This window comes from Ips typographus, unplaced genomic scaffold, assembly GCF_016097725.1.
Source record: "Ips typographus isolate SLU unplaced genomic scaffold, UJ_Ityp_2.0 IpsContig73, whole genome shotgun sequence".
NCBI classification, from domain to species: Eukaryota; Metazoa; Arthropoda; class Insecta; order Coleoptera; family Curculionidae; genus Ips; species Ips typographus.
In genome coordinates this window covers 268847-293847 of record NW_028098578.1, presented here as the reverse complement: position 1 = coordinate 293847, position 25001 = coordinate 268847, and the positions used below count along the sequence as shown (strand labels likewise).

Sequence of the window (25001 nt, the reverse complement as noted above, 5' to 3'; positions counted from 1 at the left end):
GAGTAATTTGTTCATGGCAAACCAATTGTTTACCAAACCAAAGAAATCTTGTGCATTTTTTATGACATTTTCAATTTTTTTGTCCCCAGCAATTAGGGTGGTGTCATCAGCATAATTTATTATTTGTCTATGGGGCGGACTAGTCAGTGAGCTAATGTCGTTTATAAAAATGATGAACAGAACCGGTCCAAGAATGCTTCCCTGTGCAATTCCTACTCTACTTGTTAAGGTTGTCGATAAGTACTTTTCCCTATTTTTTGTGACCTGCACCACCTGCCTTCGATCATCCAGGTATGACGCAATCCAATTTTTTGCATTTTCCATTACCCCGTATCTTTCCAACTTAGAAAGAAGTAAATGTCGATCCAAACAATTATAAGCCTTTGATAAGTCCAACAACATTCCAATTACCAACTTTTTATCTTCTAGCTGGTTTAAAATAGCCCGCATCAGATCGAATAAAGCAGCTTGTGTCGATTTGCCTTTTTGAAAACCATGTTGTTGATTATTCAATAATTAATACATTTTAAAAACATCTGTGAGTCTAGAGTTCACTGCACTTTCAAAAATTTTTGAGAAGCTCGGCAAAAGACTAATTGTCCTATAATTGTTTAAATCTTCAGGGTCTCTTGCTGTTCAGTCCAGACAGAGGCAATGTTACTTTTGCCAGTGCATGTGATGGATGGGGTTTTACAACCAAAGACATTTGCCGCATAATAATAGATAAAGTGAAAAATGAGACAGTAGAGACCCTTAAGTCAAGAAAATGTGGAATTTTGATTTTTGGGTGGACTCTCAAGTCAACGTCAAGTCTGGAGCCGTGACAAAACAAACGACAAACCTATTTTCACAGTTTTGTCTTCGCAGTATTCTACAAGTCTATCAGACGGTTGCTATCAAGATGGATAAAACCGATCTACCTAAAATCTTGAAGACACTCAAAATAACGAGTCCAACGCGAGAAATGCTGTTTACGACCAATGGCAGGCAACAAGTGAAATTACTTCTGTCTACTTGGAGTCCTCTTGCTAAAAAAGTATTTCTTCAAACATTAAATGTAATTCCCTCACCGAAAGAGATAAATTTACCTACTTGAATTCATGTGTAGAGAGCTTTATGCCCTACCTTAAACGATTTGATATATACTGTCCAACCTATTGCTACGTTTCAAAGCTATTTTCGGTTGGTAAGCTGTCTTTGGAAAAGGAGGCTTTTATTAACGTTGTATATTAATCAATATACCAGGTGTCCAAGGGCACCCTGGACATAGGAGATTAACATGGGAAAACCGTTTTGTTTTTTTTGCGTCTGTACGGTTGATTTGATTGAAAAATCGTAATAATGAAAATTGTATTACCTATCACGGACTAGTTTTCTAAGTTAAAAATGGAGTTTCATGCTTACATGATAGCCGTAGAAGTATAAAGAAGTATAAGAAATTACCTCAAAGAAGAAATTACCCTCAAAGTTTGAGGATTTTGAACTATATGTATATGGCATTTGATGCATGTAGTTATCTTGAAAATGTGCTGAAAACATTTGATGAAGTAGGTATAGAGTATAGGTTACATAAATAAAAATGGATAAATGCTATAAAGGGAGAAATAAGTTCAATAGAGAATTATACATGGGAAAAAGTGAAAAAGCCAAGTGGTGTAAAAGTTTTAGATACAAAGTGGGTATTTGCTTAAAAGAAAATAAACAGGACAGATTTAAAGCTATGTTATTAGTAAGGGGCTTTGAACAGGAAAAAAATAAGCATTACCCAGAAATATATTCTCCTGTTACAAAAATGAACACAATTATTAGATCATTGTTGAATATTGGAAATCAGTTTGGTTATCATTTTCAACAATTATATGTCAAAACTGCTTTCCTAAATAGGGTCTTAGAAACAATTTCTATATATATATTTTAAGTTTTGTACTTTGAACAAAATAAATAGAGATCCAAGAAGTTTTTGGAAAAAAAAATAAATGTTTGTTGGACACAGGTTTTAGATCGGAGAATGACTTTTGTTTGTACATTTTAAATCAAAATATATGAGTTTTGTATTTATTAATATATGTTGGTGATATTATTTTCTGCGGTTCAAATTTAAATAAAATAAAATGTAAGAAACAGAAATTCATGACTAAATTCAAAATTAAAGATAAGAGATAACTGAAATATTTCTTGGGTCTTGAAATTTCTTACATTAGAGATGAAGGTATATTAAGAATTGGCCAGACTAACTACACAAAAAAAGTATTTTGGAAAAATGTTATATAACAAATGGTAAAACTTCTGATATGTTTAGATCCTAAACTAAAAATTTTGTACTAATCCCCAGAATTTGACCAAAAAACCTGTCAAGGTTTGGTAGGCGGTTTGATGTATTTAATGTTAGGGAGTCGACCAGACATTTGTTTCGCTGTCAATTTTTTTAGTCGCTATCAGGACAAAGTTAATGTAGAAGTATGGGTGCATTTACAACGAGTGTTACAATACCTAAAAGCTGCTGTGAATTTAGGTTTAGAATATTATAGATCTGATAAGGTTGATTTTTGTTGTTTTGTAGACGCAGATTGGGGTGGTGACACGCATGATAAAAAAAAATCGTTAGGTGACACCTGATTAAAATATGTGGTAATGTGGTAAGTTGGACAAATAAAAAAGAATCATGCGCATCATTGCCCACAACTGAGGCAGAACTTGTAGCTTTATGTTCATCAGTTCAAGAAGGTTTGTGGATGAAAAAGTTATTTTTAGATTTCAATGTTAGCTTTGATAGGTACTTTAAATTTTATGAAAACAACCAAGGTTGTATAGCTTTAATTCAGAATACGAATAACCGTAGGGTGCAGCATTAAGATTTAAAATTGAATTTGGTTCCTGAGTGTGTGGAAAATAAAATTATCAATTTAGTGTATGTTGAAACTGCGCTTTAGTTAGCTGATATATTAACAAAAGGTTTATCAAAACACCAATTGAAAGTTCTTCGATATTGTTTAAAAGATACCAGCGTGGGGGGGGGTGTTGACGTAGGCTAAAATCGTGTTTAGTCATATCGACCAACAGAGCACGGCTCTATTGTCTTTGGTTAGAGGTTAAGATATGTATTGATAAGTTAGAATAAAATGTGGCTATAATAAAGAATGTACATGTGTATAAAGCTTTCCGTTTAATTAAACTTTGTAAAATGTCACTAATGCTATTTGTATTATTACTTCTACATAATCAACAACACAAACAACATAAGCTTAAAAAAAATTATCCATAAAGAGGATATTATTAAAAATTAGGATTATATCACTGACAATAACTACAGCATTACAAGAAGCAAAAAACCCCATAACCTGAAAAATAGTGATTAGTGCAATGAATGAATCTGGAATTTTAGTCTAGGTACCATGGCAAACTGGATTGTTAAATATTCTCTCGAATATTCTTATTCATACATCAAAAACTTTGAATACAAAAAAATGTTTGAATTATCACAACAACTTTAACAGACTTTATAAACGGTTCTACTTGAAATAGAAGAAATGGCATTGATGGCAAAATTGTATTTCTTTTTAAAAAAGTGAATTCAAACGCCATAAAAAATAAATCACATTTAAAAAATGGCTACAGCATTGTTGTAAGGGTGAAATATAATTTCAATAGTTAAAACACAAATGCAGTCTTAAAAACATTTTAACGATTTTGACTAAACTTCCAATTCATTAGCATTACACTTATGTGAGTGTAATATAAAAAGAACAAAAATATAGATACTTTTCTAAACTATGAGAACAGAGCATCCAAAACTTTGAGAGTCTTGATACCAAACAGTTAATATATTTGCAATTTCTCCACCTTCTCCTTCTAAATATATGGTCAGAGTAGTCAGAGATAAATTTTTCAAAATACTGATACAGTAGGTAATAAGTATGGAAAATCAGTGTTTGCGAAGATATTATCAATACAGCTGGCACAATAACTAAATACTTATTCAAGTACTTCAAACAAATTGTGCTATTTTAAAATGTAATGTGTTGTCCACACATGCAACACTTTCAACAAAACAGTAATGATATAACTTATTTGACAAGAAATGTCACTGTCATATCATTAGAAAAACGACTCACATCTTATTGTATAATATTTATACATATTAATTTTGATAGCATATTTTAGCATTTAAATTAAACAAAAATATATTTTATTATTATTTTTATATACATATATTTATTTTATTATTAATTTTATTAATACTTGTTTTTTGTGATTTTTAACATTACTTAGTATATCAAAATTTTATCATTGCCCCTTCTGACAAAAACAAAGTTTTTTGCCATTGCTTTTGTCAGAAGCTTATAGCTGCTTTATTGAGACATTTCTAGAACATTTGGAATACTCTGTATATGAAAAATTGCTGTTAGTTTGTTAGCTGATTTATACTTTTTTGTGCATACAGGGTGCCAATTTTTTGACCCTCACCATGGGGATATCAATTATTGGAAAATATACAAGAAAGTGTAAATTGGGGCAAAATTGAGCAATTTAAAGTCGAATAAAATGCCCCTTTAAATATTAAAAAAATGTTAGTACTTTCGGAGATATCCAAAAAAAAAACGAAATATTTGAAATTAGTTTTTAGTTTTTACTTATTTATTTGATAAGATAACTGCACACAAAAGACCTTTTACCATTGCCACTTTTCCTTCTCTACAATCTAACAATATCAAATTTCAGATCTCTATTTAGTCACTTGACCCTTCTTCATGTGACATCACTGATTTTTCCAAACCAATGAGCATGTGACACAAACCATTCACTCTGACTTTCTAATCAATTGTTGATAGATGTTACTTTATCGCACTTTTTTGGGTTTTTCCTGATTTATTTGATGTTGTATCTTTACAATTGTATCAATATTTTCACAACAATCTTTATATTTTAATCAATATTTTATAAGTTTTTTGAAAAATAGGTTAACACGTGTTTTTGACATTTTGTTTGACTGCTTATTGTATTTATTTTGGTATTTACTATTTATCATATAATGCATATACTTGAATATTTAGTAACTTTATTTATAACTAAAAATAATATCAAGAAAATTGAGATATAAACTATTTTATGTTTATGTTGTTTTATTACTATAACTGCACTATGGTTTAAAATAATAGACAGTCTCGATGTTATTAATTAATGTTGTTAGGTGATACCACAACTGTCTTCTGCAAAAGCAAAGTTGACTTTGATTCAATTTTATGGTTGGAGTTTTACTTGATTTGAGTAAACATTGTGCCATGGAATGACTGTCTAAGTTTATGGAGCCTTTTAAAGAAATAAGGGCCAAACTTCAAAAAACTGGGAGACTTATATCTTAGAACAGGTACTACATGATTTCCAAACCACAAATTCATCTTAACTTTGTAATGTATTCTGTAAATATTCAAGATAATTTGAACGAACGAACTAACAATATCATATCATTTTATAACGAACTTCCATTCTTAGACATTCTAATCAAAAAAGACATAAACAAATTTGAAACAAAAGTATACAGAAAACCAACCCACACAAATAGATATTTAAACTACAAATCCAATCATCCAATAATGGTAAAAAAAGGTATTGTAAAAAGTTTATTTGATAGAGCCAAAATTATTTGCAATAATGAACAATTTAATAAAGAAAAATTATTCATTAAAAATGTTCTAAAAGAAAATGACTATCCTGAAACATTTATTAATAAATGTTTTAGGGATTTAGAAGATCCAAAACAATCTGGAAATCAAAATCAAATTTTACCTTTTACTAACCTTTTTATTCCTTACATTCCAGGTATTTCTGACAAAATCAAACGAATAGCTAAAAAATATAACATCAGAACAATATTTAGAACTCAAAACACATTAAGATCACCCTTAACTAAAACAAAACCTCACAATGAAAATGAATCTACAAGAAACGTGATAAATAAAATTCCTTGCGAATGCAATCAATTTTATATTGGTGAAACCTCCAGACCTTTAAAAAAACGTATTAAAGAACACCAAAATTATTTAAGAACTGGAGACTTTCACAAATCTAATATATGCCAACACGCGTTTGATAATGATCATAGAGTCAAATGGAATGAATGTAGTATCATAGACAAAGAAACTTTTTCAAAAAGACGTAAAATAAAAGAAAGTGCATATATTAGATTAAACCATGACTCCTGTGTTGCTACATCCTCTATTAATATTGACCAAACTTGGTTAAATATTCTAGAGGAGGAGATAACACTTGGTCATATCAAACGAAACTGAAATTTCTTGTAATTTTGTTTTCATTATAAAACCCACCTTTCACTACAACAATGACAAAAGTCAAAATTTATGTCAATTTTTATTGACAAAACCCTTCTCAGAGTTCCAAATTGAACATTATCAGGTTTAATATTTATTAAGGTGTTGTTTTCTGTGTTCTGCCTTTGTGTTCTTTCTTTTTTAGATTCTCTGAAGACGGTGGTAGATTTTACACCGAAACGTCAGCGTTTTTAGGTAACAAGACCGAGCCTAAGTCAGTGGTCTTGTGTTGGGACGACTAGGTTAATGTTATTTTCAACTTAGTTGAAAATAGTGCGAAATTCTATTTTCCCAACAAACCTTTTTTGTGTGAGACAGAAAACCCAATAAACAAAGAAAAAAATGAGTAACTCGTCTCAACAAACATATAGAACATATCTCCAACAAAGGTATGGGCCTCATATTTGTTCTATATTTCGAAATTTAGAACACAAATTTATACAACTTACACATTCTGAGAACGGTTTAACATTTTTATGTAAATGCAGAAACAATTATATCATTCCAAAAGGTCTAAGACTCAGAGCACCTTATTACAATAACAGAATAATACGTATTCTAGAAAGAACGAGCAAATCTTTAATAAGAGACAGAATACAATTCCACAGACATCATATATTTGTTTTGAAAAATGATATTAACTTTATTAAGAATGACCTTCAGTCAAAAGTCTCATTTAATGATTTTAATCATATGTGGCAATGTATTCTGAATAGCTATCATATAAATTGTAATAAGCAAAAACAAATTCATATCAATAAATTTAATAATTTAATGGAAGAAAAAATACATATTCAACTTGTAAATAGTCACAATCAGGTCAATAATCTTCAACAAAGAACTGTAATAAATGTTTCTAGCAAAAATTTATCTGATAGCGAAAAACTTGTTCTTTCAAAAGGTTTAAACTTTGCCATTACACCACAACACATTCCCAAACTTGATATTATTTCTGCAATTGAAGAGACAACTCAAAATTTGCCAGAAGAACATCAACAAGAATTTAAAATAAGATCAAAACTTATCTTAGAAAAACAACACAAAATCAAACAAAACCTATCCAAACCTGAACAACAAGCATTATACTCTCTCAAAAAAGACAACAACATAAAAATACTTCCAGCCGACAAAGGTAACGCTACAGTCATAATGGACTCTATTACATACCACAACAAAGTCATGACTCTTTTAAATGAAAACAATTACACAAAACTAAATAAAAACCCAACAGAAAAAATTGAAAGGCAAATTTACACTACTTTAAAAAAACATCGAGATCAATTTTCTGATCTTGAGAGGCGTAATCTTACGCCACATAATAGCAAAACACCACATTTTTATGGTGTTCCTAAAATTCATAAAAATAACATGCCATTAAGGCCAATTGTGAGTAGTATAAATTCGCCTACTCACTCACTAGCTCGCTTCTTGCTAAACATTTTAAATCCTTTAGTAGGTAACACAGATTCTTACATAAAAAACTCTCCTCACTTTCTTGAAAAACTCAAACATATCGACATTAATCCAAATTATATTCTGGTAAGTTTTGATGTTGTAAGTTTATTCACAAACGTCCCAGTTGACAAAACTCTTTCAATTGTTAGATCTAAATTGCAAAATGATTCAGGTCTTGGGGAACGTACAAGCTTAAGCGTAAACACTATTTTAGAACTTTTAACAATTTGTGTTAAAACAACATTCTTCCAATATGGAGATGATTATTACCAACAAAATTCTGTAATAGCAATGGGTTCTCCATTGTCTCCAATATTAAGTAATATTTTTATGGAACATTTCGAAGAAAATAACATTAATAATTTTAATTATAAACCAACAATCTGGTGGATATATATTGATGATGTTTTCACAATATATCCATTCGGTAATGATCATCTCCAACAATTTCTAACTCACATAAACTCAATAGAACCCACAATCAAATTTACAACAAAAACTGAACAAAATAACGAACTTCCATTCTTAGACATTCTAATCAAAAAAGACATAAACAAATTTGAAACAAAAGTATACAGAAAACCAACCCACACAAATAGATATTTAAACTACAAATCCAATCATCCAATAATGGTAAAAAAAGGTATTGTAAAAAGTTTATTTGATAGAGCCAAAATTATTTTGAAAAATTATTCATTAAAAATGTTCTAAAAGAAAATGACTATCCTGAAACATTTATTAATAAATGTTTTAGGGATTTAGAACATCCAAAACAATCTGGAAATCAAAATCAAATTTTACCTTTTACTAACCTTTTTATTCCTTACATTCCAGGTATTTCTGACAAAATCAAACGAATAGCTAAAAAATATAACATCAGAACAATATTTAGAACTCAAAACACATTAAGATCACACTTAACTAAAACAAAACCTCACAATGAAAATGAATCTACAAGAAACGTGATATATAAAATTCCTTGCGAATGCAATCAATTTTATATTGGTGAAACCTCCAGACCTTTAAAAAAACGTATTAAAGAACACCAAAATTATTTAAGAACTGGAGACTTTCACAAATCTAATACAGTGCGTTTTTTTTAACGCGCAACATAGGATTTTACGTGTTAAATTTTTAAGCACATGTCAGACCATGTTATTTTAGAACTACAAGTATAAAACTTGACGGGTGGCTGTTTCGTACCCTGAAGCTTAAGCAAGTTTACCAATTGGGCCTAAAAAGTGATTATAAACTTGCAAAAAATCATCTTTTTTCGAAAAGATTTTATCTTTCCATACTCCCTGTATGTATGATAGGTGCTTGTTGTTTTTGATACTGGCACGGCAGGTAGCAGGTAAAATTTGGCGTAGAAAGTAAAACAGGGTGATCATTAACTTTATATCAAGAAAGTTAAGAACAAAAGGGGTATTTTTATAAGTGAATTGTTCAAAGTGACCTCAGTTTGAAGCCAAACAGTATTCCAAACAATCATAAAATGCCCTTTTGACGTTCAAAAGATGTCGGGCCATGATGCAGTCAAAATATGTCACTCTACCTGCTACCTGCCTTGTCGATATCAAAAACAAAAAAGAACAATGCATACAGGGAGTATAAAACGATAAAATCTTTTCGAAAAAAAAAGATTTTTTGCCAGTTTTTAATCACTTTTTAGACCAAATTGGTAAACTTACTTAAGCTTCAGGGTACTAAAGACACACCCGTCAAGTTTTAGACCTGCAGTTCCAAAATAACATGGTCTAACATGGGCTTAAAAATTTAACACGTAAAATCCTATGTTGCGCGTTAAAAAAAACGCACTGTATATGCCAACACGCGTTTGATAATGATCATAGAGTCAAATGGAATGAATGTAGTATCATAGACAAAGAAACTTTTTCAAAAAGACGTAAAATAAAAGAAAGTGCATATATTAGATTAAACCATGACTCCTGTGTTGCTACATCCTCTATTAATATTGACCAAACTTGGTTAAATATTCTAGACGAGGAGATAACACTTAGTCATATCAAACGAAACTGAAATTTCTTGTAATTTTGTTTTCATTATAAAACCCACCTTTCACTACAACAATAGATAACCTTTCCTATTGGAATGACAAAAGTCAAAATTTATGTCAATTTTTATTGACAAAACCCTTCTCAGAGTTCCAAATTGAACATTATCAGGTTTAATATTTATTAAGTTGTTGTTTTCTGTGTTCTGCCGTTGTGTTCTTTCTTTTTTAGATTCTCTGAAGACGGTGGTAGATTTTCCACCGAAACGCCAGCGTTTTTAGGTAACAAGACCGAGTCTAAGTCAGTGGTCTTGTGTTGGGACGACTAGGTTAATGTTATTTTCAACTTAGTTGAAAATAGTGCGAAATTCTATTTTCCCAACAAACCTTTTTTGTGTGAGACAGAAGACCCAATAAACAAAGAAAAAAATGAGTAACTCGTCTCAACAAACATATAGAACATATATTCAAGATAATTTGTTTGTTGAGCAAACTAGATTGAAACTCACTATCGAGTTTACTATTTTGTAAATCACAACTAAATTGTATTTTTTTTCCAAAATGAAGTTTATCAGTTTATGGACATAAAATAGTTTTCTTCTCAGTTTTCGTAATATTATTTTTAGTTATAAATAAAGTTTGAAGTCAAGATTGGGGGTGGGGAGCTTTTTTTTTCTTCTGCAATATAAGGTAAAAAAACTCTTTTATATACTTTTCTTAATTTAATTATCCGAACGTGTTAATTATTTTACAGTTTATTCGCCCCGTTTTAATGTTTAAATAATATCAATCAATGGGGGGTCTTGCTGTCTATCCCTGTATAGAAAGACAGCATTACTTTAATTTTATTAAGTAACATTTAAGCTCGCATTTAAGGAACCTATGTCCTTCGCCATTGTTCACTTTGTGAGTTCACCTTTGTAGAATGTTAATTTTCTAGCTCCTGATGATGGACATGTCTACGTCCGAAACCAGTCGAGCGCGCCCCCTTTAATTAGTAGGTTATAATAAATTTATAGTTTCGATTTTTCAATCAAATCAATCCTACAGGCGCAAAAAAATCAAAACCGTTTTCCCATGTTAATCTCCTATGTCCAGGGTGCTCTTGGACAAATGGTATATTGTGCTTGAGATGTGAATGTCATTTGTCATCCTAACTGATCATCATGAGTAATGCTCAGAGTAATGTTACTTGTTTTCTTTCTTTTAAATCAACCATTTTTTGGAAAGAAGTAGTAGTCCATATTCTTTCAGTGGAGTCGCAAGAGTACGAAAGGAAGGAAATGACAAACAGTCTTCTCCACAATACTTTATTATGACCTTAGATGGTAAGGTCTGCTCAACAAGTTTCGGTCACTTAAATGAATAAATAGTAGAATATGGACTACTACTTCTTTCTGAAAACTGCTGGTCGAGCAATTTTAGTCCGTGAATTCAAGAAGAATCTACTGGCGAGGAAGCTTACTCAACTGGACATCTGGTTCAATGGCGAATGCCTGAGGAGGAATCTGAAACCGAATTATGTCTCCTTACGCTGCAACTCCAAGTCTAATCTATCATCAAAGAGGGCGATCCAGCTGGCCACACGGGTCTGGATCAAGGATGAGGTCAAGAGGTTATACTTTAGACTTAGTAATACTGACCTTAAACTTAAGTGTTTATATTTCGAACTAACCAGTGTTCTGCACCCTGTTGAATTTGATTCACTGCACCATTCTTTTATTGCAATTTGTGTGTGACATGGGGAATAACAAATTTGAGGTTTTACAACGTAAACTATCAAGACTGAACCCCTTACCAGTGCCGACTCTTAACTACGTCAATCAAGCCACTTTCAACATAACCCCCAATGTAACCCTTACACCGTCCTCTACCCCACATTTAGCCTCCAATAACCTCCCACATAGTCCGTCTCCCTGAAGCTTCACAAGGTGCAGTTCGATCTGCTTGCGCCGTCCATCTTAGCAGGTTTCACGCAGGAGGTCTCTCTTCAGTGGTTCCTGCCGGAAGCAAGATGGAAAACAGGAACTTGTCCTCACTAAAGAAAAAAGTCAAAGACAACGATTTGATAGTAACAAAAGCTGACAAAGGCAATTGCGTAGTGGTTCTTGACAGAACTCAGTATATGGACAAGGTCCTGAATTTTCTGAGTTCGGACTCCTTTGAAATTTTAAACTCCTCCCCTCTGGACAAATTCCTGGTGACATTTAAGTCAATTATTAATAGAGTCCAGACTACTTTAACACCATTGGGATTTAATAAATACAAAATCATACCTATCAGCCCTTCCGTTCCCAAACTCTATGGCCTTCCCAAAATCCACAAACCCAATATCCCCATCAGACCAGTGGTTTCCTTTTGCGGTTCTCCCTTCCACCATCTTTCTGCCTGCTTAAATGATATTATCCTTAAAACCACCGGATTTAAAAGTAAATACTCAATAAAAAAATTATTTGAACTTTGCTCCCAACTCAAAGACTTAATCATCCCAGACACAGCAATCGTGGTCTCCTTCGATGTTTCCAACCTCTTTCCCAGCATCCCACCACCTGACTGTTTAAACTTGGTCCAGGATTTGTTGTCCGCTTCAGAAGGTCTGGACCCTTTCCAGGTAGAAGACTTATAAACCCTGGTGGCTCTGGTACTGGAACAAAACTTTTTCCAGTTCAACAACACCTTCTATTCACAGTCCGGGGGCCTGGCTATGGGTTCATGCCTTTCCCCTCTGCTAGCAGAGATTTTTATGACCAACATTGAACATTCCCTAGAATCCTACCCCTCCTTCAATAAAATACTCTTTTTCAAAAGATATGTGGATGACATTTTTTGTATTTTTGATGGGTCTCTTGATGACCTTCAACAATTATTCATGTTTCTTAATGATTTACACCATTCAATCTCATTCACCATGGAACTAGAGTCATCCCATAAACTACCTTTCCTTGATATTTTGCTTTACAGGTCTTGTAACCACATTGAGTTTTCCATCTATCACAAACCCACAAGCACTGCATAATCCCCTTCCAATCCAATCATCCAATTAATCAAAAGGTTGCGTCATTAAACTGTTTCTTTAACCGTCTATTTAACATACCAATGTCTGAAACAAACTTTAACTTAGAACTTTCTTGGATCAGAACAGTAGCAACCAATAATAATTTTCCAAACACATTAGTAAATAAAATTTATTTTAACCATTTTAAAAAATTTGTTAATAAGAATTTAATACATTCAGAAAAACCTGAAAACCCAAAATTCTTTTCCATCCCCTTTTTGGGTCCACTGTCACTTCAGATTAAAAACATTTTCAGGTTAAATAACATAAATATTTGCTTCAAAGTCTCCAACACCTCCAGACAATTCCTTTTCCACTCCAAAGATCCTACTCCCCAACTCCATAAATCAGGCGTTTACCAACTGTCCTGTTGTACCCCAGGATGTAATGCTCTCTGTTGGTCAGACGGGCAGGAAGTTATCCACTCGCATTCATGAACACACTCGGGAGTACTTGAAGTTCACCAACAACCCCAACCTAAATACCACTTATATGAAATCTAATTTCTCTCGACATCTTCGTCAGAATGATCATACCTTCAACACCGAACAGGGTTTCAAGATTCTGCATGTGTGTGGTAAGGGCAGCCTCCTTAACCATCTTGAGGTGCTTGAGATTAACAAGGCTTCTGGGGATGGTGGGTGCACCTGCCTGAATGATCAGCTTAACCATACATCAACCTTCTTTTTTAGGTCCCTAACCTTTTAATGCATTCCATACCCTTTTACGCAACCCTAACACATCCTCTTCCACCATCCCCTCCCTCACCGTGGCGTGTGTCGGTGTCGGCACTTCTTCGAGTTTTACCACCTTGTTTGAACCCCTATTAGCCACCCCCATTTGGCATAATACGTTGTCCACCTGTTTGCTGGTTTGGTGCATTTTTTACTTTCAACTTCACTAGCTGCGGTATGAATGGTTGCGGTTTTTAACCTTTCTATTGTTAATCTTCAATTGCTTTGTGGGTTGCAGAACTATCTACCTGTTGTCAGCGAAGTTATTGATTTTATTGAAACCCCCTCTTAACGTTTCCCCCTCTGCCTTCAAATTAACGGCTTATCAATGTGAATTTTTTTTTTAAATTTTTGCACCTCCATTTTGTTTCCTGTTTGATCGCCTCTTCTGCGGATGGTGTATAAGTTTTAAACTCTTTTTTCCCCATAGGGTCTCACCCAGCCCTTAAAATGGGTCTAGTTTAAGTTTTTTGTTTTTAGTTTAATGTGCTAGAGATAGTTTTTTCTCCATAATGAGGTAACTATTTAAATTTCCCATAATCTTTTTAATTCATGTTACATGTGTTAAATTTTACAGCTTTGTTCGCCTATTGAACTATGTTAAATTCACTAATTCGGTATAACATGGGTCTCTCTGTCTCTCCCCTTGTAAAAAGACAGTAGTCACATTGATCGACTGATTTGAGGTATGTTTTCTCGTTTTTTAACTTTTAACTTCCGGTACACCAAATAAAGTAGGTTATTCTTGTAGCTCCTGAAGATGGTCATTTATGTTACCGAAACTTGTTGAGCAGACCTTACCATCTAAGGTCATAATAAAGTATTGTGGAGAAGACTGTTTGTCATTTCCTTCCTTTCGTGCAACCATTTTTTATTCAATTTACAATGCAACTTATATCATCATAAATTATTAACAGGAAATGTTGACTACTCTATTAATACTATGTATTTTCATTTCAAATTTCTAATCTGAGTGTAATCCACATTCTAATTTGATTTTATGAGGCATTTGGCCAAAAATAAAACTGGTTGTTCTTTGATAAAGTTTAAACCTTGGTTTAAAAAAAAAATTACCTGAAGTATTAAGAAAAGGTAATGTTATATTAGTAACAATTATATTAAAACCAAATGTGGTGTGTTCAAAGCCCTACTTTATAAAAATTTTCAATGACTATCAGGAGATATTTTTTTTGGGGATTCTTAACCTTACATAGTACATATATAAAAAAATTTTACTGCAGCTATATAGCTTCTGGCAAACACAAGGTCTTTTGTCAAGACCCTTTGTTTATTAAGACCTTTTAAAACATTTGGAATACTCAGTATATGAGAAATTTGCTGTTAGTTTGTAAACTGATTTTATTTTTTTGTGTTTACAGGGTGCCCATTCTTTGAGACTCATCATGGGGATTTTGGTTATTTAAAGAAATAGGTACAAGGAAGTTTAAATTGGGGCAAAATTGAGCAATTTAAAGTCGAATAAAATGTTAAATATGAGAAAATTTTTAGTACTTTCGGAGATATCCCAAAAAAAAAAACAAAATATTGGAAATTAGGTTTTAACTTTTACTTATTTCTTTGATAAGATTACCATTGCCACTTTTCCTCCTCTACAATGTGACAATATCAAATTTCAGATTCAATTATGTTTTAATAAAGAGTTTCTTGGAAAAATTACATTTAAACAATTCTCCATTATTACTTGAAACTTCTTCATGAGACATCATTGACTTTTTCTAACCAATGAGCATGTGACCCTGTTGAATGACATCATGGAATTCACTCTGCCTTCCTAATCAATTGTTGATTAATGCTCTGATTGATGTTATTTTATCCCAAGCTTTTGGGTCTTTCTTATTCCCGTCTTTTTGGTGCCACTTTTTTGACATAAAAAGACCCTGTTTTTGACAACCATCATCAGTTTTAAGGTTTTTGTTTTGGGGGTGCCATATTAGATAGAATTTTATTTATTTAAAATATTTTTGGTTACAGTTAAGCTATAATAACTCAATTTGTATATTCACAATTGTGTCAATATTATCCGAGATATTTTTACAACAAATCTTTATGTTTTAATCAAAATTTTATAAGGTTTTTTGACATTTTGTGAGACTGCTCATGGTATTTACTATTTTTCATATAATGCATATTCTTGAATATTTAGCAACTTTATTTATACAGGGTGCGGAATGACACACAGTCTTCGCCACGATAAATTTATTATAACCTACTAATTAAAGGGCTCGACTGGTTTCGAACATAGACATGTCCATCATCAGGAGCTAGAAAATTAACATTCTACAAAGGTGAACTCACAAAGTGAACAATGGCGAAGGACATAGGTACCTTAAATGCGAGCTTAAATGTTACTTAATAAAATTAAAGTAATGCTGTCTTTCTATACAGGGATAGACAGCAAGACCCCCCATTGATTGATATTATTTAAACATTAAAACGGGGCGAATAAACTGTAAAATAATTAACTCGTTAGGATAATTAAATTAATAAAATTATATAAAAGAGTTTCTTACCTTATACTGCAGAAGAAAAAAAAACCCAGCTTCTCACCCCCAATCTTGACTTCAAACTTTATTTATAACTAAAAGTAATATTACGAAAACTGAGAAGAAAACTATTTTATGTCCATATGTTCATAAACTTCATTTTAAAAAAAAAATACAATTTAGTTTTTTTACAAAATAGTAAACTCGATAGTGAGTTTCAATCTAGTTTGCTCAACAAACAAATTATCTTGAATATTTACAGAATACATTACAAAGTTAAGATGAATTTGTGGTTTGGAAATCATGTAGTACCTGTTCTAAGATATAAGTCTCCCAGTTTTTTGAAGTTTGGCCCTTATTTCTCTAAAAGGCTCCATAACTAGAAATGCAGCATACAGCCAAATTGAAACCTATTTTTTACAATGTTAGAATAAAAAATAGAAAAAACTTAGACAGTCATTCCATTGCACAATGTTTACTCAAAGCAAGTAAAACTCCAACCATAAAATTGAATCAAAGTCAAATTTGCTTTTACAGAAGACAGTTGTGGTATCACCTAACAACATTAATTAATAACATCGAGACTGTCTATTACTTTAAACCATAGTGCAGTTATAGTAATAAAACAACATAAACATAAAATAGTTTATATCTCAATTTTCTTGATATTATTTTTAGTTATAAATAAAGTTACTAAATATTCAAGTATATGCATTATATGATAAGTAGTAAATACCAAAATAAATACTATGAGCAGTCAAACAAAATGTCAAAAACAAGTGTTAATCTATTTTTTAAAAACCTTATAAAATATTGATTAAAATATAAAGATTGTTGTGAAAATATTGATACAATTGTGAAGATACAAATTATGTTATTTTAGCTTAACTTTAACAAAAAATATTTTCAATAAATACAATTCTATCTAATATGGCGTCTCCATAACAAAAACCTAAAACTGATGATAGATGTCAAAAACAGGGACTTTTGTCATTTATGATAATGCCATGTAAAGGAAGAAACGTCGCACTGTTAAATTTCATTTATTTTTAGATACCTTATGAAATAAATCAGGAAAAACCAAGCGAATAATGGTGTGATCGAAGACGCGAACCGACCACGATAGATCCGGTCAGAACCTTCGGAAAGGTGACATTCCTTAAAGGTATTTTTTATTGTCGATCCGAGGCACGATCGAGCAAACAAAGTGAGACGTTCGAAAAACGGTAAATTGACAAAATATTACTGATAAATATTGCGATAAAAAGGATTGTTAATTAGCACTGACAACATTATGAAACTATGATTGGATTGAATGATACAGCTAAAAACAACAACTTGGACGAACACACAAAGTGGACGGACCATTTCCGCCCCCTCAAAGTGGAGAAACTAGGACTCTAACGGCAACGGACAAACCTTAACAGCCGGTCGTTTAAAAACACCATTAGCAGTGCGTAACGTTACCACACGGACAACTCCATCCTTACCCGGGTGTACGTGTATGATGCGAGCTAAGGGCCACTCTAAGGGAGGGACGTTGTCCTGCTTGATGACAACTAAGTTCCACTTAGTACGTTGGTGCAGCGTGTGCAAGTATTCGCGAGACCAACGGGACCACAAATGCTGTTGCATTTGGGTGAGCAACTGCCAACGAGACAGGCGATTGGAGGGAACCAGCGTAATATCGGGTTCCGGCGGTGCGTTAAGCGATTCCAAAGTCAAGAAATGACCTGGAGTTAAAGCTTCGAGATCATTAGGATCAGAACTAATTGCCGTCAGTGGCCGTGAATTGACAATAGCTTCAGTGCGGGTCAAGAAAGTATAAAGTTCTTCATATGTAAGGACGCATTTGCCTACTACGCGAATTAAGTGAGTTTTGACAGATTTAATATTGGACTCCCACAAACCTCCAAAGTGAGGTGAAGAAGGAGGATTAAAATGCCAATTAATAGTCTCGCGTTTGGCCGCAGAAGAGGCAAAGTCCATGAGCATTTGGTTCGCCTTGACAAAATTAGTCCCGCAATCGCTGTACACATCAGTACAGCGTCCACGGCGACTGACAAAGCGTTGGAAAGCGGCTATAAACGCGGATGCTGACAGATCTGAGACCAGTTCAAGGTGAATGGCTTTAATTGTCAAACACACGAAGAGGCAGAGATAAGCTTTGGTGGTACGAGTACCACGACCTTTGGACATCGTAATGTGAAATGGACCGGCAAAATCGATTCCCACATAAAGAAATGGTTTCACTTGGGAAACGCGCGACGAAGGTAAAGGACTCATAGTGGGTAAAGTCGCAATGGGTTGCGTTTTCCAACAACGAACGCACTGTGATAGAACTCGTCGAATGATTCGTTTAGCCGACAGTATCCAAAACTGTTGCAGCACTAAAAAATGTACAGTTTGAATTCCTGCGTGAAGATAGCGTAGATGCAATGACTTAATTAGCAACCTCGTAAAGTGATGATGAGACGGCAGCAAAATGGGAAATTTTCGATTATAAGAAATAGGTGCGTACCGTAAACGACCTCCAACGCGTAACAAACCGGACTTGTCAATAAAAGGGTTCAATTTACGTAAACGCGGTGGTACCTGGTCACGTCGGAAACAAACGCGGTTTCTTGAACTCGTTTGGCAAAAATGAGCATGCAATGATGGTGTTCTTGAGTTGAGATAAAATCATTGGACTTGTCTGGTGATAGCTTACGAACGGCATTAACAAACCGTTTAACATAAACAAGGATGCGTATACACCTGGATAAAGAAGAATTCCTTTCGAGTAACGAGTCCAGAAAATTAGAAGAGAGAGTGCTGTGTAGGGTCACTTTTTTTTGCTCATCGAGCGTTTCCGAACATTCACCTGAAAGTGGAGAAAATGGAGAGGGAAAGACATCCAGAAAAAGTACAGATGGAAACCACCAAGCTCTGCATTGTAACAATTCGTCCGGCAACAGGCCTCGCGACCCGAAATCAGCGGGATTATTACCAGAAGGCACATAAAACCAAGAAGAAGAATCTATCATGAATGTAAGACACACGGTTGGCCACAAACGTGTGCCACCGGTGCGGGGACGAATGAATCCAGTGAAGAGTGACTTTAGAGTCAGAATAACAGAAAACTTGAGAAATGGAGATTGTGCGCTGGAAGACGCTAAATGCAACGGAGACAAGTTTAGCTGTTAACGCTGCTGCGCATAATTCAAGACGCGCCAGTGAGATTGTTTTTAATGGGGCGACTTTCGATTTGGCGGAGACAAAATGGACAGTAGGTTTTGAGACTTCAGAAAAACAGCGTAAATATAGAACACTGCAATAACCCTTTTCGCTTGCATCACCAAATGCATGAAGCTCAAACCGAATAGAGCCAGCAGGACAGAGTAAACGGGGTAGATTAAGTGAATTCAACAAGGGTACCTCGTCGACAAATCGTGTCCAGAGACGAAGAATGTCATTCGGGACGGCGTCATCCCACGAAAGTTTTAAAGACCATATGCGCTGAATCAAATGCTTAAGAAGAAATGTAACTGGTGTCAAAATTCCAAGAGGATCGAAAATTTGAGCGAGGTGAGAGAGCAAGGTGCGTTTGGTGCAAAGATTGAGTGCGGGTATGTTGATGGAAAAGAAAAAAATATCGGAAGATGCGTTCCATCGAAGACCAAGAATCTTTAACGACGATTCGGAAACCGATTGTGAGCCAAAGCAAACGGCGGGGTCAAGTGCGGTATGTGAAGAAGGAAGGCGATTGAGGAGAGCTGGATTGTTGCTTGCCCACTTTCTAAGTTCGAATCCACCTCGTTGAAGAAGGCTGATTAAATCCTTTTGGAGCTGCAACGCGGCTTCCAAGGATGAACAGCCTGTGACTAGGTCGTCAACGTAAGTTGACGTGCGTAAAGTGTCAGCAGCAAGAGGAAAGCTTGATTCCTCTTCTTGAGTTAATTGAAGAATGGTGCGGAGTGCTAAAAACGGAGAACAGTTAAGTCCGTAAACCAAACGTTTAATGCGAAACTCACGAACTTGTTCATGTGGAGAAGACCGCCACAAGATGCGTTGATAATCTTGATGCTTGGGTGCGATAATAATTTGACGATACATTTTCTGTATGTCTGCGGAAAAAACAAATAAATGAGTGCGAAAGTTGAGCAAAATCGAAATTAAGTCAAGCTGCAGCTTTGGTCCTCGAAGCAAACAATCATTAAGAGAAGGTTGTCCGGGTACATGTGCAGCTCCGTTGAAAACAACACGCAGTTTAGTAGTTAAACTCTCGGGCTTGATCACACAATGGTGTGGCAAATAAAAACAATCACTCGTTCCAACTTCGGTAACTAGCTCCATGTGATCCAAATCCAGGTATTCGTTGATAAAGTCACGATATTGTTGATAGATAGGCGGGTTTTTACTGAGTCGGCGTTCTAAACTGTAAAATCGGAGTAGAGCAAGATTGCGAATTCCTGGAAAGGTTGGCATCGCATCGAGGAACGGAAGTTCGACTACAAATCTGCCAGTTGTCTCTCGCTTGTAGGTATCAAGAAAATGTTTTTTACATGCAAGGTCATCAGGAGAGAGGTGTGACACGCTTGGAACCTCTTCGACCTCCCAAAACCGGCTGATTTGGTTATCAAGTGTTGCCGAGGAATCAAAATTACAATGGAGCGAAGTTATTTGATGCGGTGCCTGATTACTAATGCGACCCATTAAAATGTAGCCAAGCACTGTGTTAATAGCAACCGGATGACCGGCCTGACCTTTCACCTGACCATCCAACAACAGTTGACCAACGACATCTGCTCCTAACAAGACATCGATCGAACCGGGAGTTCCAAATTGCTCATAAGCAAGTCGCAGATTACTCAAATGCGGCCATTCCGATTTTTGTAAAACAGATGTCGGTTGATCGTTACAAATTGTATCTAACACCAGTGCATCAATGGTGAGTTGAGGCTCTGGTTGTGCAAATGGTCTAAAAGTAAAAGTGACTCCCTGATTACAAGAGGCTGTCATAGGGCCTAATCCAGACAATTGAACTGGAGAAGATTCAGCATTCAAACCTAAACGACGAGCACATTTTAACGTAATGAATGAAATCATGCTTCCAGAATCCAGAAGGCACCGCACTGGTTGGAATAATCCACGACGATCACGGATTTGAATGCGAGCAGTTGAGAGAAGCACGCTAAAGCTTGCAGAGGTAAGACCGGCCTGCAAACTAGGGGGCTGAGAAGATGGCAAATCAAGTGCAGTGGATTCCCGGCCCAGTACAGATGATGTCGGAAAATGTAAAAGTGTGTGATGGCGCTGATTGCAACGGTGACAAGACGTGGAAGACTGACAAGACGAAAGAATATGCTGACGACTCAAACAGTTGATGCACATTTTCGAGGTCTTAACCGACTGATACCTGTCATAAGGTGATAAAGTCAAAAACTGCCTGCACTTATAGATTGCATGATCGGGTTTCTTACAAAAAGAACAATTGCGAATATTAGGATTAGCTTCAACGTGAAGAGACGTGGGTGCAGCTCGAGAGATGGGCTGCGGTGGTTTACGATTGGGTAAACTTTGAAGTCGCGGAAGGTTCACATTGTCTAAAGCCGTACAATTTTTTGCCAAAAACTCGCAAAGTACTTTGTAAGATGGCAGAGTGGTGGAATTGTCATATGAAAGTTCAAAACGAGTGACAATAGAAATATCGAAGCGACTAAGAATCATTTGAACCAAAATAAATTCCCAATGTTGAGTTGGAAGGCCCAAATTGGTTAATGCGGCAAGATTCTCAGCAAAAGTGTCGAATAAACTTCGTAATTCCGCAGGATTATCACTCTTAACCCGTGGCGCACTCTCGAGCCTCTTCCATAACGTTGTTGCAATTAATCGAACATTCTTAAAACGCTTACATAATGTTTCATAAGCGATGGTGTAATTGGAAGACGTAACCGGAAGATGCTGCACAATGGTAAGAGCGGTTCACCGCAAAGTTGATAACAAATATGTAAACTTTTCGCAATCGGATAAGTTAGAATTGTTATGAATTAGCGCGTCATATAAATCAATGTAAGATTGAAAAACGGTAATATCACCCGAAAAAGTGGGCAGACCAATTTTGGGTAAATTATTGGAGGTAATATTACTGGGTGAAGCGCCAGATGTAGAGGCAGCTGCAGATACCATTGAAGGCAACCCGAAATGAACTGCTTTGATTTTATAATACATAAAATCGAACTCCTTCCGAACCTTGTCTTCAATGTTAAAAGCCGATTCATCTGCCGATGAAATCAACGTTATGACGTTGTTATGCATGTCATAAAAGGCTTTGTGAATGTTCTCTACTGAGTGGTACATGCAACGAAAAACGTTAATGTCAACCTCCGTACCCTCAGAAGCTCGCTGAGCTCCATCATACACGTCGCGTAATTTTAAGTACTCTGTTTGCCGTAGAGCCTGATATTTTTTAAGTTTGTCAGCCATTGCCAAGGAAATCAATTAAATACCAAGTGACAAAGCTAAGCAAAAAACGTTAATCCAAAATAGGAATCAAAGAATATGGCAAATTAACAATTCACTACAATCCAGTTAATGGTATAAAACCACCAGTATTTGTTACTATTTTAAACCAGGCGTCAATGCACACTCAAATAAATGTTAAAATTAGGGTACAACAATAGATACACAAAAAAAAGGTACAAAATAGATCAATCTCCAAACGTGTACCGTTCTATGTATCGGCACAAAAGGAATGCTAAGAATGCGTGCGTCCAAATCGTGCGTGAATCAAAGGTCAGTGCAAACCAAAAATATGTATTTTATTGAAATTATTTGTGTTTGCGAAATGAAATGAAAATATGATAAACTACAAAATGCATCTACAATTGAAGCCTTTTTAGAATTAAACCAAAACCAAATCGGAAAAGGCAAGGTCGAACTAAATAATGAGCATATTTTTTAAAGAATTGATGTTAATTTAATATAATTTAAGCCCTAAATCCGGCTCGACGGATCAAAAAATGTTGTGCTTTGGCTTATTAGTTAGTTAACTTTGTTTTTCTCGGCTCGTGAGAGAGATTAGTGGACGTATCGTATCGCGCGACCTTTAAGAAAACTCTTACCTTTGGTTAAATCTGGTCCAATTCGTGGAGGCCTCCCTGATGCTGATGATTACGTGGTGATGTGGATTAATATCAGTCACTCACGGCGATGGTGCGTTATAACGAATATGCGGTAAACCAAGGGAATAATGGTGTGATCGAAGACGCGAACCGACCACGATAGATCCGGTCAGAACCTTCGGAAAGGTGACATTCCTTAAAGGTATTTTTTATTGTCGATCCGAGGCACGATCGAGCAAACAAAGTGAGACGGTCGAAAAACGGTAAATTGACAAAATATTACTGATAAATATTGCGATAAAAAGGATTGTTAATTAGTTTTGTTCACAACATTATGAAACTATGATTGGATTGAATGATACAGCTAAAAACAACAACTTGGACGAACACACAAAGTGGACGGACCACCCATGGTGAGGGTCAAAAAATGGGCACCCTGTATGCACAAAAAAAGTATAAATCAGCTAACAAACTAACAGCAATTTCTCATATACAGAGTATTCCAAAATTTTGATATACTAAGTAATGTTAAAAATCACAAAAAACAAGTATTAATAAAATTAATAATAAAATATATTTTTGTTTAATTTAAATGCTAAAATATGCTATCAAAAGTAATATGTATAAATATTATACAATAAGATGAAAGTCGTTTTTCTTACAATATTGTCACAAATGGAAAATACATTAATTCAAAAGATGGACTTACTGACTTAAAAACATAAGAATATTTGAGGATACAAGGACAGTGACATTTCTTGTCAAATAAGTTATATCATTACTGTTTTGTTGAAAGTGTTGCATGTGTGGACAACACATTACATTTTAAAATAGCACAATTTGTTTGAAGTACTTGAATAAGTATTTAGTTGTTGTGCCAGCTGCATTGATAATATCTTCGCAAACACTGATTTTCCATACCTATTACCTACTGTATCAGTATTTTGAAAAATTTTTCTCTGACTACTCTGACCATATATTTAGAAGGAGAAGGTGGAGAAATTGCAAATATAGTAACTGTTTGGTATCAAGGCTCTCAAAGTTTGGGATGCTCTGTTCTCATAGTCTAGAAAAGTATCTATATTTTTGTTCTTTTTATATTACACTCACATAAGTGTAATGCTAATGAATTGGAAGTTTAGTCAAAATAGTTAAAATGTTTTTAAGACTGCATTTGTGTTTAACATTTGTGTTTTAACTATTGAAATTATGTTTCACCCTTACAACCATGCTGTAGCCATTTTTTAAATGTGATTTATTTTTTATGGCGTTTGAATTCACTTTTTTAAAAAGAAATACAATTTTGGCATCAATGCCATTTCTTCTATTTCAAGTAGAACCGTTTATAAAGTCTGTTAAAGTTGTTGTGATAATTCAAAAATTTTTTTGTATTCAAAGTTTTTGATGTATGAATAAGAATATTCAAGAGAATATTTAACAATCCAGTTTGCCATGGTACCTAGACTAAAATTCCAGATTCATTCATTGCACCAATCACTATTTTTCAGGTTATGGTGTTTTTTGCTTCTTGTAATGCTGTAGTTATTGTCAGTTATATAATCCTAATTTTTAATAATATCCTCTTTATGGAAATTTTTTTTTAAGTTTATGTTGTTTGTGTTGTTGATTATGTAGAAGTAATAATACAAATAGCATTAGTGACATTTAATAAAGGTATATCTAAATCGTTTTTTCATTAAATCAACCCTACAGGTGCAAAAAAATTAAAACCGTTTTTCCATGTTAATCTCCTATGTTCAGGGTGCTCTTGGACACCTGGTATATTCAATAGTACATTTCCTGATTAAAA

General features: G+C 34.3%; 1 long non-coding RNA gene across 1 annotated transcript in view; it reads left to right on the top strand.

Moving 5' to 3' along the window:
- Positions 1-25001, top strand: part of LOC145739872 (uncharacterized) — a 175970-nt gene that overhangs the window by 76649 nt on the left and 74320 nt on the right. The window lies entirely within an intron of this gene.